This window comes from Leptinotarsa decemlineata, unplaced genomic scaffold (assembly GCF_025532065.1).
Source record: "Leptinotarsa decemlineata unplaced genomic scaffold, Ldec_3_MD MMD2_tig00003192_RagTag_RagTag, whole genome shotgun sequence".
NCBI lineage: Eukaryota > Metazoa > Arthropoda > Insecta > Coleoptera > Chrysomelidae > Leptinotarsa > Leptinotarsa decemlineata.
This window is the reverse complement of record NW_027412582.1, coordinates 1,310,517-1,329,308: the sequence shown is the minus strand read 5'-3', so window position 1 is coordinate 1,329,308 and position 18,792 is coordinate 1,310,517. Positions and strand designations below refer to the sequence as shown.

Genomic DNA, 18,792 nt, shown 5'->3' with positions numbered 1-18,792 from the left:
ACAGCACATATGCCCAGTCATCTTTTGGTGGCTGATGATCTCTTTCAAGACAGTGAAATACTCGCAGTACAATTTGTGTTTCTCTTACTGACCGAGACTCTGGCCGTTTTACCTTTTTCGACGTGGAAGGCCCGACCATGTCTCCCATTTTTTGAGTAGTTTGAGAACGGTGTAGAAATATAATTATGTAACGCTTAAACACTTATTAGCACTATTATTTTCACCAATTGTTATCACAACACGTCGATTGCTGACTAACTTAACTGTAAAACGTACAATTCACGCTGTATAATTCACAAACCAATGATACGCTCATGGCTGCAAGTACATTAGTGAGGACTGCAACGATGAGATGGAAGTTACGGTAAAGTGACAAAGACAGAAATATGGTTGCGTACAGCGTTGCCACTAGTTGTAATAAATATCTAACACTATACAGAAAATAATGAATTTTAACTGATCAGTAATCAGGAAATGTATAAGTATTACTCATTACAAGTTCATTACTGATTTTTGTCATAAATAATACCTTTTAATCGTACTAGTATTGTGTATTATCTATAATTTGCCACAACCTACAACTCTACTGCTTACTATATTTGATTCTGCTATAAACTGGTAACGTAAAAGTTAGATATGACAACGCGCTTTACTCCTAATCATTATTGGTTTTACTATAGAACGGGAATAGAAATTTAATAATAGGTATAGGTGATTTTCTGAGCATCACCTATACTTATATCATTAAATTATAAGTATTACACTTGAGCCAAAGCTATTTTTTAAGAATATTGTTAATGTCAGATAAAGAGGTGTATTTTTCCGTGCAAGTACTCTATTTTTTAAATTGAACATATTCACCGCTATAACGTTGGCAAAGAATTTAGCACCGTTCGACAGGCCTAGGCCTGAAAACCGGAAAATTAAAACCACCAACTCCCAGCCACACATCAAAATGAATTACAAGCTTCCAAATTCAGTCATACAGTCCCAACAACTATCAGAAACAACTTTATGGCGACCGGCTTCCATTTTAATTAGATTTCTGATAGGGATGAATATTTTATTCCGGGGAAAACGTTGTGCTCGGTTACTTTTTTTCGAAGGGGGAGAATCCTTCAAAGTCCATTTGCCCTTTGCATTACCTTAAATAATTTTACGCGATGTTTTAAAACGGTGAGGGGAACAACTTGTAGATAATTAGGGTGGAAAAGTTGGCAACCCTCTCGAGATGAATATTTGAATGATGGAACATCGTATCTCTGAACGACAGAGAAGGATCATGTAGGTATTAGACGGTAAACCTAGAAATTGCACATGCAGGCTTTAGCAGTCAGGATCAATCAGGATTAGTTCATCTCCTGATGCCGCCATCTTTGTTGATTAAATGTGCGTTTGAAAAGGTGTGTGCAGTTCAGGTGTGGGAGTGAGAGACGTGTTACTAACATAAATTTTCATTTGTAATTGAGATCACAAAAAAATCGTATCACTCATGACTTTCGTCCTCGGTTTTGCAACTATTTTATAGTAAGCTGATCCAATTGTGTCGAGTAATTGGCAACTTCACGCATTTATACTTTGGTATAGTTCAAGTAAACGATATAGTGTAACCTACCTTCCAAATAGACCCTATTATAACACAACACAACAAAGTTTTTGTTTCGGGGTTGAAATTAGATGATTTTAATGTATTTCCACGTGTTAAAACCGAAAGTGACCATAAAAATTATATATTAGCTCTTGTTTTCAAGATATAGTATCATTATATTATATATATGTATATTGAGTTTTCAACAAATGAAATATTTCATCACCAACAGTTGGTACACATGTTTGTTTACATAACACCCCTCTCATCAGCTGTTCTTAAGTAGTAAACATAACCTATGTGAGTTTGTCAATTGTACGCACGTGGTTGCTATTGAAATTATCGTGTGAAGTTGATTTTTAAATTAATTTAAGTGCTGATCTGAAATGCCTCGAAAGTGTGTGAATTCTGTCGATAGCTTTTGCTATATATGTGGTGAAATAATATTTAAGGCTCAGAAACGTAAAATGACACCTATCGTTAAGACAGCCTATGAACATTATTTTGGTGTGAAAGTTGGGGACCAAGATAAATCATGGGCTCCTCATATATGTTGTAATTCTTGTTCCGTCATATTGCGAGAGTGGCTGAAAAATAAAAACCGGGCAATGGCTTTTGCAGTACCTATGGTTTGGCGTGAGCCTACCAATCATACAGACGACTGTTATTTCTGCTTAATTCCTCCCATTAAGCAAGGTTTATCTATGAAGAAAAGAGGAACGGTTAAATACCCTAATCTCCCATCTGCTCTTCGGCCTGTACCACACTCAGACAATTTGCCAGTCCCTTCTCCACCCCAAAACTATGAAATTTTAGAGGAAGGTGATGAAGACTGTTTAGAAGGAGCAACCCATCCTTCTACATCCTATGACCCTGATTTTGAGGTAAGCGATAGGTCTAGCACAGAATTAGTCAAGCAGGGTTGAGTGACCTTATAAGAGATCTTCGCTTGTCTAAGGAAAAGGCTGAGATGTTAGGGTCAAGACTACAACAGTGGAATCTTCTAAAACATGATGTGAACTCCTGCTAATTATAATTAGCAGGAGTTCTATAATGATGAATTTTCGTGACAAAATGTGCATAGGTATTTGAATTTAGGTTATATAAGATTTTTGTTTATATTCTTGTTTGGATGTAAACGTTTGTTTGTCTGGTGCAACGAGTGTGTTTATTTATGTTATATTGTATATAAGTATATACTGAAATTAGATACATATGGAGTCAGGGGTGTTGCACTTCAATGGATTTCAAGTTTTTTACAGAATAGAACTCAGTATGTGAGCAAAAAACATAAATGTAATGATGGGATGATAACAAAAAATTTAGATAAAATGAAACTCGATATAGGTGGGCCGCAGGGATCAATTTTAGGTTCTATCCTCTTCATTGTCTACGTTGATGATATAGAGAATGTTTTAGGGAATGAAATTTACACAGCATACGCTGACGATTTTACGTTAATTCTAACAGATTTTGATGATGACCGCCTTGAAGGAAAATGCAAAGTATACAGTGTCACATATAAAGTCCGCATCAAATGGGATTTTTTTTTGTTCATGTCTTCAAGCAACTTTTGATATCTCCGTTAGGTTGTGCTTTAAAAATGATGCCAAATGACTTGCATATGACCGATCAAGTGATTTTTCTTCCCTGTCCAATTTGACATTTTTTTCAAAAAATGTTCAGAAAAGCAGTTATTGCTCGAAATTTCGAAAATCGGTAAAGAGAAAAGATGATTGTTTTTTCATTTTTTACCCATATACCAATTTTTAGCTCTCTAGTACAAATTTAGTTTTTTTACAGTTTTTCGAAAATTCACAAAGTGTAGGTAGTCCGCAGAATTTAAATTATGTCTAAAAAAGTATGGTCCTATAATTTGATCGTTTAATATGCCACACCATACATTCGTCTTAAACGAATATTGATCTCGACATTCGATTACGAAATGTGGGTTTTCTTTTGCCCACCACCTGCAGTTTTGCGAGCTCACAACGCCATTTGAAGAGAAGGTCGCTTCATCTGTTCATAAAATTTGATAAGGAAAATGATAATTTTCTTCTTTTTCCCCAAGAAACCAAAAAGAAAAATACAAGCGCATATCGAAGTCCCTTTCTTTTAATGTATTGATAAATTTCGGTTTATAAGGCGTAAATTTATTTTTGTGTAAAATACGTCGTACACTCTCTCGGTTAACATCTGTTCTATCTGCAATATCTTGAATACTTGTTTTTTTATGTTCTACGGCATCCAAACATATTTCAAATTCCACTTCTTCAGTATGTCTAGAAGGCTGATGTGCTTTTCTAAAATTACTCTCAACCGAGCCAGTAGATTTAAACTTAGCTATTATCCTACTAACTGTTGACTGATGAATATTTCTTGCAGGATGTCTGGCATTGAAAATATCAGCTACTTGTCGGTGACCGGTATTCTCGCCGCATATTAAAACGATTTCAATTTTCTCTTGAAGATTCAGCATTTTTAACAACACACTAGACAACGAATAAACTGTTTTAAATCTAAAACTGATAAACACTATTTTGAGTTATTCAACAAATGTCATATGACGATAAAATATTTTGCTTGTTCAGTTCAGTTCAATTGTTTCCGCAGTACCCTTAGTTTAATTTCGTTGTAATTTTTCTTAATTAGTACATCAAAGTTTAACTGTTTGAAAAGTGCAGTAAAGAATAAATTATTGACTTTTCATTGATATTGTTTTTTAATTATGCTTATGTATCAAGCTATTTCGCAAAAAGTAGAAATAAAGTGAAATATTTATCTGTTTTTAAAAACTGTATTAAAATCAAGTACAGAGTTGGCAAAGACCAAGGATTAAAAAAACAAAAACAAACAGTTTTTTTTTGTTTCAACTACGTTTATTTGGTTTAAACCAGGTTTATTTGATACAAAGTATTATAAGTCTAGATACTTTGAAAATTAATAAATTATTTTATAAAATAATAGTAATAAACAGTGAAAAAAATGATAAGGACAACTTTTATTTTTATTTGTATACACAAATAATTAATTTAACAAAAAAAACATCTTCAAACCTAATATAAAGTTCGAAAATACAAAAATAGAATTAATTTATCTAAATTTGCGACAGAAGTATTAAAAAGATAACAAAATGAATAAAAAATTTTAATTTTACTAGTGTAAAATTACAGTTCTTTTACCTAATTATTAGAATAATTTAAAATATATTGAGTAATTAAAAAATTTAAATATCAAATTTTTTTTTGTAGTTTATTGAGCTGTAGTTTCCATTATTAGAATAATATCAACAGCAGAGAGAGAAAAACCTAATAAAAAACAGTTTTTTTGAAACCAGTCGGTTTAAACCTTGATTCAAACCATGGTTTCAAGCATGTTGATTTAAACCTGCCAACCCTGAATCAAGTATGCTATATTTTTGAAAGGTAATCTCAATTTCTATTGAAATATGTAGGAATATACAGGGTGTCTCATTAAAATAAATTGTTTTCCATCAATAACTATTGATACCTAATTTGAAAAAACAAGTTTTTACAACATTGAATTCTTTTTTTAAGGCTTTGGAAATGTTTTCATAGAAACAAAAATTTTTTGATAGGAAGAAACTTACAGCAACTTTCTGAAAATGCATATTTTCAAAAAACATGCTGTAACTCAGAAACGATGAAAGATATCTATAAGTATGCGGTTTTCACCATTGAGTTTGTCATAAAAATTGACCCTCAAACACAGGCATCAGTTTTCATCTATCTAGTTTGAAAACAGAAGTTTCCTTTTGAAGGCGTCCAATTTGGCCAACTCTGCACAGGGAAGGAGTATCAATATTTGTAACATTTGTTTGAGGTGTCGAGTATTATCAAAATTTCTGTCCAGATTTACCTAATTTTTTTTCACCAAAAGATAAGGCAGAATAACGAAAAGAATAATATAGAATGAAGTTTCCAAAGGAATGTGATTATGAATTACTAGACGTTTTCGTCACTGATGATGATTCCATTGGCATAATAATGAGTTTACTTCGTTTGTTTGCAAGTTGACCAGTGTTTGAAAAAAATCAAGTGTGAGGATGCCAAGTCACGGTTTATTCACTTTAGAGCATTCAAAAAATATGTTCATCTTCAGCTTTATCATACATTGATTATGACATCGCTTTGAAGAGCTTTTGTACAGCAAAACACGTGTAAAAATCTCACAACTAAAGATTACTTTAATAAGATGTAATTATTTAGTTACTGGTAAGTTAGTGTTGTACAAACTACTTATATTTCAAATCTAGTGAAACGACAGTCCAATAAATAGCAACTATCTAAAATGAAGCTCGAAACAAAACTTATAGGTACCTACTTACCACCTCTCTTTGAGGATGCAGCAAAATAGTTGTCGAAAATTGACTTATTGCTCTCTTGAAATATTACTCCGAAATCTATTATCATATCGTGTCATTCAAAATCGTTCTATAGCAAATGAAAGTTCCCTAATACGATGATTAATCAATTACCTACTAGTGACAAAAATACACTCTGAAACGTGAACCGTGAATGTAAAGTTAGCCACAGCTCAAAATAACATTAACAAATAAAATAGTATCAATAGTATCAGAATACTGTATAAAATTCAATCCATAGTTGTGAATGGGAATGAATTACATGATTTCATGTGTTGCATATGACTAAAAAGAGCCGTAATACAACAACTACAATCCCGTTTTGGAAAAATTTTCCAAGCTGATCAATAGATGTTTCTGATTTCTTTGAAATTTTTGGCACTGCCCAGTAACATTAAGAAAAAAATCTAATTTTTCAACAGTTCAACAAAACTTTTCTTCTCTCTCTAACAATTTTGATATCTTTAGAAGTCTGGAAGATATCCGAAAATAAAACATTTTTATTTATCTAACACATTTTGTTAATTAACAAAATTATAATGAAATGTTCTATATTTTTTTGATTAAATCTTCGGTTTCTGAAGTGATGGAAAAAATTATTTTTTAATTTTTTCAAATTGCCGAAAAAATGATTCACCTCTTTTGTTGTTAGAGCTCGCCAGATGAAATATTTGTATGTTTTAGTCGTTTTATGAATTTTTTAAAAACGACAAAAAAATTTCAAACTAAGCAGGTTTTATTCTCGAACTAAATAAGGTCCTTCATTGTGTAGAACAGGTTTCCTGTAAGAAACGAGTCAAAAAATCGTATAGATGACTCACAAGTCTAATTATTTTCTCTGATGCGAATTGTATTTTCTAATAAATCATTCTAATGACTGTAAAATCTGGTTTCACTACATAGGCTCTAAAATTAAATGAAAAACATCATAATTCGGCTTTTTTTTCAAAATTACCAACTAGTCTGAAGATTTAGACTAGATAAACAGGCGTACTTTTCAGAAAATTAAAAAATCCCTTGCTCATAACAATTGAACCGACATAAAAATTATATTGGTTCAAAATTATATACCTACTTAGTGAATATATGAAATGTATTTCTGCTGAATACACCCCCGATAAGAATTAACGCATTAGAAACTAACAAACAAGTTTTTTCCTGTGCATTTTACGATCAACAAATAATTATAACTGTTTTTCAGTCCTTTGATGGACCTCTCAATACAGCATTTTGTCCATCCATACTGGTTTGTTCAACTCACTTCAATATTTAGCTGACACTCCAAAATATTCGACGCAGATTTCCAACAAAACATTTGGCTAAGCATATAAAAAAACTTACCAATTGCAAACTCCTTCAGCACCGTCGATTTCGATCAGCCACACAGTCAATTTCACAACACAACAACACATTACTGTCACTAAAAATCGACCCATCAATAGTTCACAGGGCCATGTCTTCAGTCTCTCTTGATGGTCAAGCGTAAGTTTCCTTTGAGGTCTGTGAACACTACAATCTTCACTGTTAATGCACAACTGAAAGTCTAAACGCAAACGTGAGGAAAAGAAGCAAGGCGTCCCTCTTCTGTTTCCGCTAGAGCTTGCGTGTTGTGTCCCTCAGGTGGTGGGGGGAAAGCGGAGAGCGACGGCGTCTTGGGGGGATTGCGTATATCTGGAAAGAAAATTGTAATTAGAAAAACTCTGTGACTTCGGCTGTGTTGGACTAGTTTGCAAGCATGTGTCTTTGAAAGTATGACTGTGATACAATGCAATATCATAATAATAATAATAATACAATAATTATTCACCTCTTTCAAAAAACGCGGTTCTTCAATACGGTTTTTAGGAACCAAAAACTACAAAACTCTTGTTCAGGATAAGAAAAATTTCTCGCACATTGGCTCTAACGCCATGATTCCATCCATGACAGTTGTAATCTAGCCATCGTGCAATATAAGAACAAATCTAGCCTGATATACTCTTGTCATGACAATTCCTCACGAAACAAACAAGCAATCTTATTACCTTGTGCGGAAAAGTCAATAAGACAGAAGAACTCTTGTTATTTAGTCACAAGACTTGCAAAATGAATCAAATTTTCATAATTTCAGAAGTTGGCAAAAGTCTTATTGAAAAATACACCACGTGAAGGAATAAGATATATAATTGAGAGCAAATAAGTCACACAAGCTCATAATTTCAATTTTCAACTGTTGAAACTTTCAAACTATTGCACTTTTTTCTGTAACTTTCATATTTACCGTAAGAACTTATTCTTTAATTTTTTCCTATTACATGTTTTTATATATTATTACTAGTACGCGTATTTTACGATTGTGATTTTATACTTAATTGTCAATTTAGTTTTATGTTTGCATGATTCTATATTCAAATAATATTATACGTCAAAACTGATAACTTTTTATATTTACAGTTATATTTGTGATTTTATATTACCTTATGTGTTTTTAATTTCATATATTAAGTAGTTTATTCTCACATGCAAATCCCTTTTATATAATTCATTCTCATACTTTAATATTTATCATATATTCATATTATTCCTTTGGATTTTCTTTTCACCACTACCATATTTATTCAACTGTAGGTATTACTTTAGTTATTTCTTTTTGTGATTTGATCTGTGATCTGAATATTATTATTATTGTAATTATTATTATATATTTTACATTCCACCTTCATATACACTTTCATTGTCATTATGTACACTTATATTTGTATTGTTACTGGTATTGTATTGTCATTTGTATGTTTGTACACTCACACTGATTTATTTATTTATTTGCCATCGAGGTACAGTATGTGCATATGGTATGTCAATAACTTAAAATATATATAGAACATAATAACAGTGTGATACGAATAAAATAGGTAGGTATTTCATTCATGATTTATATACATACATAAACATACACACATATAAACACACATACATACACATATATAGAAAAGATGTGTATATAAATTCCTTTGTAAAAATATGGAACAGGCGTCGTAGATGAGACTAAATAATAGTAAGAGGAAAAAAATAAGTAAAATCAGTGCTCATCGGAAATTATCTTCCAGGAATTCATCACAACTATAGTAACATTTTTGCAGCAGCAATCGCTTTACTCTACCATGAAACACTTTATCAGAGGTAATTTGTTTGATCTGATCTGGTAATTTATTATACAGATTTATGGCATTATACAAAGGGGATTTTTTATATTTCGTTGACCTCTATTTTATCCATTTCATTTCTTACTGTATTATTCCAAATGCTGAATTAATATTATTATTATTAGGAAGAATCGATGGAAATTTCACAGTATCTCACTTTGAAATAATGGCACCAAAAAACATATCAGTGTACATTATATGAAATCATAATCGCCACAATAACATTGTTCACCACGAGTATAAAAAAATTAGATTAAATTAAGTGTTTTCTTTTTAAATGTTTTTTGTGAACAGATAAGTAAATGTATTCATAGGTATGGGAGTCCTGTTGTTTCGGAGTTAGCAAACTGCTTTTCTATTATTTTTTTGTTATAATCAATATCCTCGGGAAAGACCATTTTCAACTGACCAAGTCATTTATTCGCATTACAGAGTATTAATCTATTTGTGGTAGGTCCAGAACATAGCATAATAAAATAAAATAAAAATAAAATAAAATATAACATAAAATAAAATAAAATACACATTCAAAACAAAACTACAATTTAAAATATATTAATTTATTCATCGACCTTTTTTGGGTAATTGTCACCTTCCACAATCTGAAAAAATATAAAAATTATAATGGATAGTGGCGAAATGGCAACAACATTACATCGAATGTTTCAGTTGTCAATCAACAACATGGATATAATTTCATATTTCAAAACTTCTTTGACATCTGTCGAAGAAGTAAAGAAATAAGCTATCAAAAAAGGAATAACTGCGAATTTATTCGAATTTTTTATCCATTTCTGAAGACGGAGGCAAATTTTGGCCTCCGAAACGTAAAAGATAAGTATTATTTCCTAATAATCTTTTTGATAGGCAAAATTGTTAAATACGACAAGTTACTAATAAATAGAAGATTTTTCTTTGTGAAAAATACTTTGATTTTTACGCAGTAACTTATCGGGGTAAACTAAAAAGTTTGCCCTTCTACACTTGTATAAAGTTCTCCATTATAATTTTTATATTTTTTCAGATTGTGGAAGGTAACAATTACCCAAAAAAGGTCGATGAAAAAACTGATTTTTTCCTCCACAAAAAATGACTTTCGTTGAATATATTAATTTAATTATTCATTTCATAGTTATGTCATTAGTACTATATAGGTATATGGTTAATGATACCCCGTGTTTGAAAAAAACGCGTGAAAAAAATAAAAGCACCGTAAACTTGGATGATTTTGGAGATATAAAAAACAGACAAAATCGATAAGAATGTATAGAAAGACTTCTTTCAGATTTTAGTAGCAAGCACCGTTAGAAAATATTGTTTTTAATTGATTCACAGAATGAAGAAGAATGACATGTGACACACCGTGTGATAAATGTATTAGAAAGCTCAAAAAACACCGCAAAATTCCTGTTATAGGTGATAAAACAGCAATATATACGTACGAACAAAACACTGTTTGGGTACATCGAAATTAACTTATTACTGAACTCATCACCATCAATACTTTGGAGGTTCAAAGGGACATAAAATGCTGAATGTAAGGTATATAATTTAAGACTCAGAATAATTTTTCATGTTCGATCTGCTGGTCACACAGCAAGTCGAACATTTGATTATATAAAGGTGAAAAACTAAAAACTTCTTCAAAATTGTTTTGAACGAATCAAAATGAACTCGTTTTTTTGTTACAACTAATTTGTCAAATACTCTTTCTGATTTGCTGGCCATTTGTCCAACATTTTGTTGGGATACTATATTTTGCGATGGGTCATTAACTCAGAAGAAATAGATGTGGGCCTGGGACCGGGTCCCTGAGGTACGCCAATAACTCCAACCTTATTTTTGACATGAAAGTGAAATTTTTTCAGCAAGTAAATAAGTAGAGTTTAAAAGTATTTCATTCGAAGAAAGGATGTCAATTGTGAAGGATCTAAATTGCTAAGAAGAGAAAAGTTTTTTTGTATAATTTTGTATCGAGACGGAGTAGTAGAAAGACAAAAACTTTTTTCCCCAAAAATTAATCACTCCTGAAAATATAACTATCAATTTAAGAATTTTCAATCCATACAGCGAGAAAAGGAGACGGAATTGCTAATTGCAGATGAAATTGCTAATTGCTTTGATTTTCAATGAAATGCAAGTGAAGCTAACACAAAAAAGATATACGTCATCGTATTTACAAAAAATACCAAGTCAAAGTTATTTACAGATATGTTCACTGAATATTTATTTGGTGGTATTATTTCGGTAGGTATATTCCAATTGCTTGGAATATATTGGAACGGAAAAGAATTTCAAAATTGTTATGACAGATAAACGGGCTTGAAGTGGAAGACTTTTCAAAAAAAGTTATATTCCCACTTGCGTGCAGAAATTTATATAGTTATTTTCAGACACGACATTGTATGACGAACACTTTTCAAACACGCATTTTTGTTGATTTTTTCTAATTATATTTGCCAACAAATTCATAAAAGTTATGAACCTGAAAAAGTACAATTACCAATAATTACTTTTTCATTTTTTGTCAAGATAAAGCTTTCTCTGAATTATTAATAGAAGAATTCACTCATTTTCAAAATATAAGCCACACAAAAAAAAGATAAGACAAGATGTCGGTGTTGAAAATGAAAAAATATATAAATTTGGCTATTCTGGACACTTTGGCACTAAAATAAGTGATTTTTTTGGTTTGTATCGCCAAAAAAGTTATCAAACAATCCATACCTACGTAGATACTTCTCAGAACTTCTTAAAATTCTGTCAGAAGTCAAGTCAAAAACGCGGAATTCAAAAATAATTACATAAAGTTGGCATTACTGATCGTTCTGTGAATAAAACCGGGCTTTTTCCAAACTAACTCACCTCCGATATGAGCAACGCACTTTGCACAGGACAACAACAATAAAAATCTATCGCCAACACTCGAAAATAACAAACCCCCAATCAACTCCAACCAATAGAAACTAGTGTGGTGCCTGATATATCGAGGGGTGCCTCAAATTCAGTTTTTCCGATACATGCTTATATTCGCAGAGGGGTTGATGAACTTAACGACAGAAAGACTTCGGTTTTTACGGCAGTTCTAAATTTACACTGTTTTTCGAGTCATTTAGAAATTGTTAACGATATTGCCTAGGTAATTGTAGCTTACTTCGACGAGCAGCAAATTAGTATCGGTAATTATATGACTGGTTTTTTGTTTTCTGGTGTAATTAGCAAAAAATGGCAGCGGCAAAGGAAATAAGTCAAACCGATTTGCCAATATCATCTAACCTACGATGTATCTTGAAAATAAAGCCAATTACAATTTTCATTTTCATTTTAGAAACGGAAATTTTCAAATCAATATAGAAACCCATCTGTTGTCCCAACTTTTAAAATGGTTGAAACAAGAAATATTATTAAATTTCTGGGCTATTCAGTATTTCGTCAGGATTAACTTACAAGAACCAAAAAAACATCATAACAAGTAACCACTGGAAGAACTTTTGAAAGCGTTTGAGCAGCTTTAATTTTTACGACATTAATTGATATATTCAATGAGCTGTCATCAATTATTTTTTCATTGAACCCATCAGAGTGTATTAATATTTTTAAGTGATAATCTGGTTCAAAAGCATAGTTACATAATTACACCTATTTATATTTCATTTATTTATTTATTTGTAATACAATACTCTACAGGACAGCCCAATTACAGAGCAGAAAATAACAGAGTATAATAAATACATCACAAACAAGTGACTGTAAAGTCAACAAACACTACAAGCAATACAAAGAAATGACTATAAATACTACACATTTTATATTCATTATAGTTGGCAAAACAATTATTTTAGGAAGTGGGATTTTATATCGGACAATTTGCAACTAAATATATCTAAATTATCGCTGAGTTTGTCACTTTACACATGGTATGGATCGTCGTTGAATTGCTTCTATTCTATCAATTTGATATTGATAAAAGGGGCTCCACACAACTGACGCATATTCTAACTTCGATCTTATGAAAGCATAGAATAACGTTTTTAAGGTTGAAGTTTCTTTGAAATCCCTACTGTTACGTGCAATTAATCCATACAAACGACAGGAGGAGGTTACAACAATATCGATATGCCAATTAAATGATAGTGCAGAGTCAAATGTGACGCCAAGATCAGTAAATGTTTCTGGTCTCACCAGGGAAACCTTCTCTATTGAATAATCAAAGATCAAGATGTTCGTTTTTGAACTGTAGGACATGACCTTACATTTATCCGGGTTTAGCGACAAGTTATTTCGATAACACCATTCTACAACCCGTCATACGTTTGCTGAGAGGTTCACACAATCATCTACGTTCTCAACCAGGCAGTATAGTTTTAGATCATCGGCATACAAAAGGAAATACACATCTATAACTTCTGCAATATCATTAATGAAGATATTGAAGAGCAACGGTCCCAGATATTACCCTTCTGGAACACCGGAAGAGGCACTATATTCGGTAGACTTGAAACCATTGAGCTGAACATATTGTTTTCGATCCCGTAGATAGGACTGAAAGATGGAGATAATCCAAAGGCTGCTAGATTGTTTAGTAGAATGCCATGGTCAAGCCTGTCAAAGGCCTTAGAAAAGTATGTGTAAATAACATCAGTTTCAGCAATATGTTGGGTTACAGTCAGAAGATTGGTGGCCGTTGAACGATTCTTCATAAAACCGTGTTGGTTGCAACTTACATGCCGATATATAACTCGCCACAGCAAGATCTCAAAAACCTTCGCAAAGTTGCAAATAATAGATATAGGCCGATAATTTGAAATATCTCGTCTATCTCCTTTCTTGAAAATTGGACAGATTTTTGATGATTTCCGGATCCATGGTAATGTAGCCGATCTTAAGCAGATATTAATTAGTATAGCTAGAGGACGAGCAAGCACAAGTGATATTCTGGAGCTACCTCGTTTATTATTTATAAATGACCAAAATCTATTGGGATTAATATGTATTTCTTCCCCAGTGAAAAAGCAGGTACATAACGTTTGAAATTGATTCAATTTCTATAAATACTACTTTATTGATGGCTCAATTTCCTTGTTCCATTATATATCCAATTTATTGATGTCAGCAAGTATCGATTTCATCTTTTTCATCACACATTCTTGGCCAACGATATGATTTCAGCCACTTTCCTGATAGTGAATAATAGGGAGCATCAACAATCTTCCCAGAAAAAACAAACAGTTCATTTCCTATATGAAGCTCATCCAAAATCATTATCTTTTGAAACAGGTTCTGGCTCTTGCAACCTGCAGTTAGCTTTGAAATGGATGATTACAGTTTTTATATGTGGGTAATTGTACGGGATTTGATGAATGTATTTACCGCTTCTGAGAAAAACTGAAGTGACCCAAAAAAATATAACAAATACGCGGAATTACGAGCATTCTTCGCTTCTGGTTATTTCTTTTTATTGAGGTTTTTCCACTGAGTTCTTGTTGAGTTTGTTGAGAGTCGAATATTATGAACGAATTGAAATTTTATATTTGAAAGAGGGAAAACTGGTAATATATTCCGCAGAGACTCAACTTCTAATTTTGTAATACAATTTTTTCAGAAAAAACAATTAAGTTTGTTTGGAAACTTTTCAAAACCTAGATATATATTTCGTTCCTTTCTAAAATCAAAATGTCTGGTTATCACTCTGGTTAATAGCCAACACAGAAAACTTGTTAGTGTATCAAAATTCAAATAGACAGTTCGATTTGAGGAAAAATTAGACACTACGAAATCTCTTGGACAAAAACTATGATTGGGAAATTCATGTCAGATCGTGATAAAAAGAATTAATTCTCCTGCAAACATGTTGAGAACTATAAAGCCTATTTTACAGAAGAATCAGTGGCACTTACTCTATCATAGCTCAGCAAATTCTCATCTCAGATATGATATATGTCTGTGGGGTTATTCCACATTGTTTTTTGGTGTTTTCATATAGCTCAGCAAGAGGACCACAATCAATGAACTAGGTGTTTTTATAACTCTGCCATCTCTTTCAATTTTAGAAAACTGTTAACACATTTTTGAAATCAAAAATGAACTGAAACGAGTGAAAGATATTTACTTTAAGAATACATTATTGTAAATGCAATATGAAAGGAAATGCTTCGTCGTACTTGAAAATATTCATCAGTAAATTACCATGCTATATGAAGCACAGCAAAAAAAAGGAAATTTAGAAGAAATATAGATTTTTTTCATTAGAGAATAGTATTTACAGTCTCCCTAAGTTTTGAGATGAATATTCGAATCTATTGTGTAACTATGTGTAGGTATTAGGTTAAGTACACAAACAAAATTTGAAAAATAGTAACTAATGCGATATGTTTATCACATCCAGACAGACAGACATGGCTAGATACTTTTATTTATATTTCATAATATGCATTGAATTGCTATGAAAAAATACTCAAAAAAAGGTGAACGAATTTGTTGAGAACTAAGTTTTTGAACGTAGATTTTTCAATCTATGGAAAATTCTTACTTGGACGAATATGCAGAAGTCTTCATCATATAAATCAGGAAGAAATATGTTCATTTGAATGTTTTATCACACATAATATACAGATTGGCCAACATTAAAGGATTCAACTATTCTTATATATGAAAATGGCCATTTTCAACTTGAAAATGGCCTTATAAGCCGAAACCGGTCGTAACGAATAAATAAAAACAGTAGAAACTAGACAAAAGTATTTTCTTTATTCTATATTTGGGAAAAGCATTCAAATATTTTACGCTTTAGAAAACTATTACCTATAAATTGCGAAACACGTGTCGTGGTTTTTGTAAAACCCTTTAGGTATAGCAAAAATCTTACAATAAACTGTATCATTTTCCAAAATACTTGCTGTGGATGTTACTACCAATTACTTATTTGATTAATAAATGCATTGTGTTATTTTCATCATATAAGTTGTTCGATTCAATATGATTTTTGTTGTCTCGATTGATTTTGTTGTTTTCACTCAAAAAATCATCTGGTTGCTATTGTAATGCTATTCATTGGATATATCTATCTCAATGATGAACGTAGCTAAAAAAGTTTGTTCTGCCAACAAGTCACAATCACTGTTGGGGAACAATTAAATATTTTGTTAAATTTACTACACTGGTTAGTTAACAGATTATTGTTGATATCATTTGCTGTTGAATTGTATACTATGATAAGATAAGATAAGAATTTATTGGTCTTCATAATTTAATAGTACATCAGTTGGAAAGACAAGAAATATAGTATGTTTTGGCTCGTAAAAACAAAAAATTTGCACACTATTTAAATTCACATTCGAAATATAAGAGAAAACTAGCTACAAAGGTGTAATTTCATTAAATTGTTGAATCTGTTAATGACTGATAGCATTATATATTAGTTAAATTCACCATTTCACAATTTTTTCATTAAATTCACTATATTACCTATAATTGCAAAACTGTGTTAAAAATTGTTGAAAAATTCACCAAGATATTCTCTATTTTAATCAAAATTGATTCAATAACAAAATATTATTCACTATTTAACACATTAACACTTTATTTATCCACTGTTCATTATATTCGATAATATTTTGGTCTGGGAGAGAATATAATTTTAATGCAAATTATTCAAAATGTAATTCGTCAGTAATTAATTTATAGTACTTATTCTTTTTTTGGATATATTACTCAATTTTGTCCGAAGAAACTGAACTGGAAACCTTAGGTATTTTTACTATTATTTCAATCAATCAGCAGCTTTTTCAAGCATTAAAGACAAGTTTCATAGAAACATGGTTTTTGAAAATGCGAGATTCAGGTCTGCTTCAAAATTCGCTCAAGCTGATAGCAGGTAAAAAAACAGACAAAATATTTTAATTAAAAAGCTTCAAGGCATTAACATTTTCAAGTGATTTCAAAAGATCTGTTTTTCTCAGTCTATAATTTCCCCGAAGAAGTCTTATTTCAATTATTTCAGTTGGTACATTGGACATCAATTTAAACATTCACCAGTAGTAGTTTCTACGTTGCTTCATTCATTGTGATTTTATTTAAATCACATGAAATATTTCCACAAAAGTTCTTAATGCATACTATGTTTGCTTTCGTAAACAAAAATTGTCTTTCCAGTTCTGTAAAGTCTTGCCAGTTCTCATGATTTACAAAGTGATAATGATCGCGTGAAATATAACCGCTTGCCCAAAAAAATACTATTATACTCATCTACTTCTATTTTTCTAACTACTATTTCAGTTAGAATATAGAGAGTGTTTCTCAGACTAAAATAGATAATCCTCTAAAACTGTCTTTTGGTAAATGAAATTAACTTATCGCTACCCTAAGATCAGGCACCAATTCATTCTTCTTCAAAACAATTTATGAGCTTTTGAGCGATGAAGTAAAGGCAAGGAATCATTCACAATCTTTTGTATTTCCGAAGAAACATATAAAATAAAAATCAACCGCTTGAATTGATAAGCACTTCTAATTTTCAGATACCTGTGAAAATTTGGTAGTATTGACAATTTCTTCATATTATTGTACCTATTTTGAATGGAATTGTGTTTCTGGGGACTGACTTAAATCAAGAATGCACTTCAATACCACATCATCAAGCTTGGCTAAAGAAACTGCAAATAGTTTTCACTGACAAAAATTCTCAAGGTCAAAAATGCATATGCTCAATCATCAATTTATTATCATTGATTTACCCAGATACCAGTTCTACTACCTATTTATATCTGCTCAGTGTAGCTATCATATTATTTACGACCTGATATGATTAGGCTGTTTACTTGAACTAAGTTTTCAACAATAAAGCAAAAGTATTTGCCTTCTTATCATCCATAAATAAAATTTTGCGCGTTTCAAATCAAACTTACCAAATAAACAAACAAATGAACTAAATACAACACAGTGCACACGGAGTAAAAACCAAGCTAGAACCGTTGCCAAGCTGACCTCAGCGTTATTTGCGTTAAAAAATCGTTAAAGATAAACACGTAGGAACCCACAGCGACGCGATAAAAACCATCCGGTATAGCTTTCAGTTATGCATAGATAGGTAAGGTATAACCTTAACAACCGAGCTACCCAAGTCACACCCATACAAGTATGTGGAAACTGCGCTCACGGCATTTAAAAACGCGCACAATCTGTCGGATACTTCCAAATACTCTGAACCGTTACGGCAATACCACAAAACGAAGGAGAAAACAAGAGAATATTTACCTTGACTCCATTGACACCTGCACACAGAGTTGCACTTGTTCACAAGGAGTCAAACTAACAAGTTGTTATTTTCGCGGTTGTCAACTAAGTACTACGTCTGTCCTCTCTGAAGCGCGGTCCCGGAGATTTCCGGCGGGCGCCCCGCCCCCGACGCTTGCCCGCCACCATATTTTTAAAACTCCGCCTCGATACAGGAGATCCCCTGCGGAAAAAAATTACAATTATTTTCCGGCCACGCCTATAGTTCCGACTACGGCGTGAGGGGAAGAGCGAAAAAAGTGGGGTGGTTTTGCATGAGCGGCGGACGGAGAGCGAGTCGCGCCATCTAGGAGCGAGAAGTCGAAATTGTATCGGGAGGGATCCCGATTATAGTTGTAGGAAAGGTT

General features: G+C 32.0%; 1 long non-coding RNA gene across 3 annotated transcripts in view; it reads right to left on the bottom strand.

The window, feature by feature from the left end:
* Window positions 1-18,558, bottom strand: part of LOC141483220 (uncharacterized) — a 161,607-nt gene extending 143,049 nt beyond the window's left edge. For 2 of the 3 annotated variants that reach the window (XR_012465969.1, XR_012465968.1), the window contains exons 1-2: window positions 18,407-18,557; window positions 7,314-7,643 (exon numbers count right to left, since the gene is read on the bottom strand). This is a non-coding gene — a long non-coding RNA (uncharacterized lncRNA). Of the gene's footprint in view, window positions 1-7,313; window positions 7,644-18,406 lie in introns of all 3 variants that reach the window. The other variant, XR_012465970.1, reaches the window with a different exon arrangement.
* Window positions 18,559-18,792: the final 234 nt, after the last annotated feature.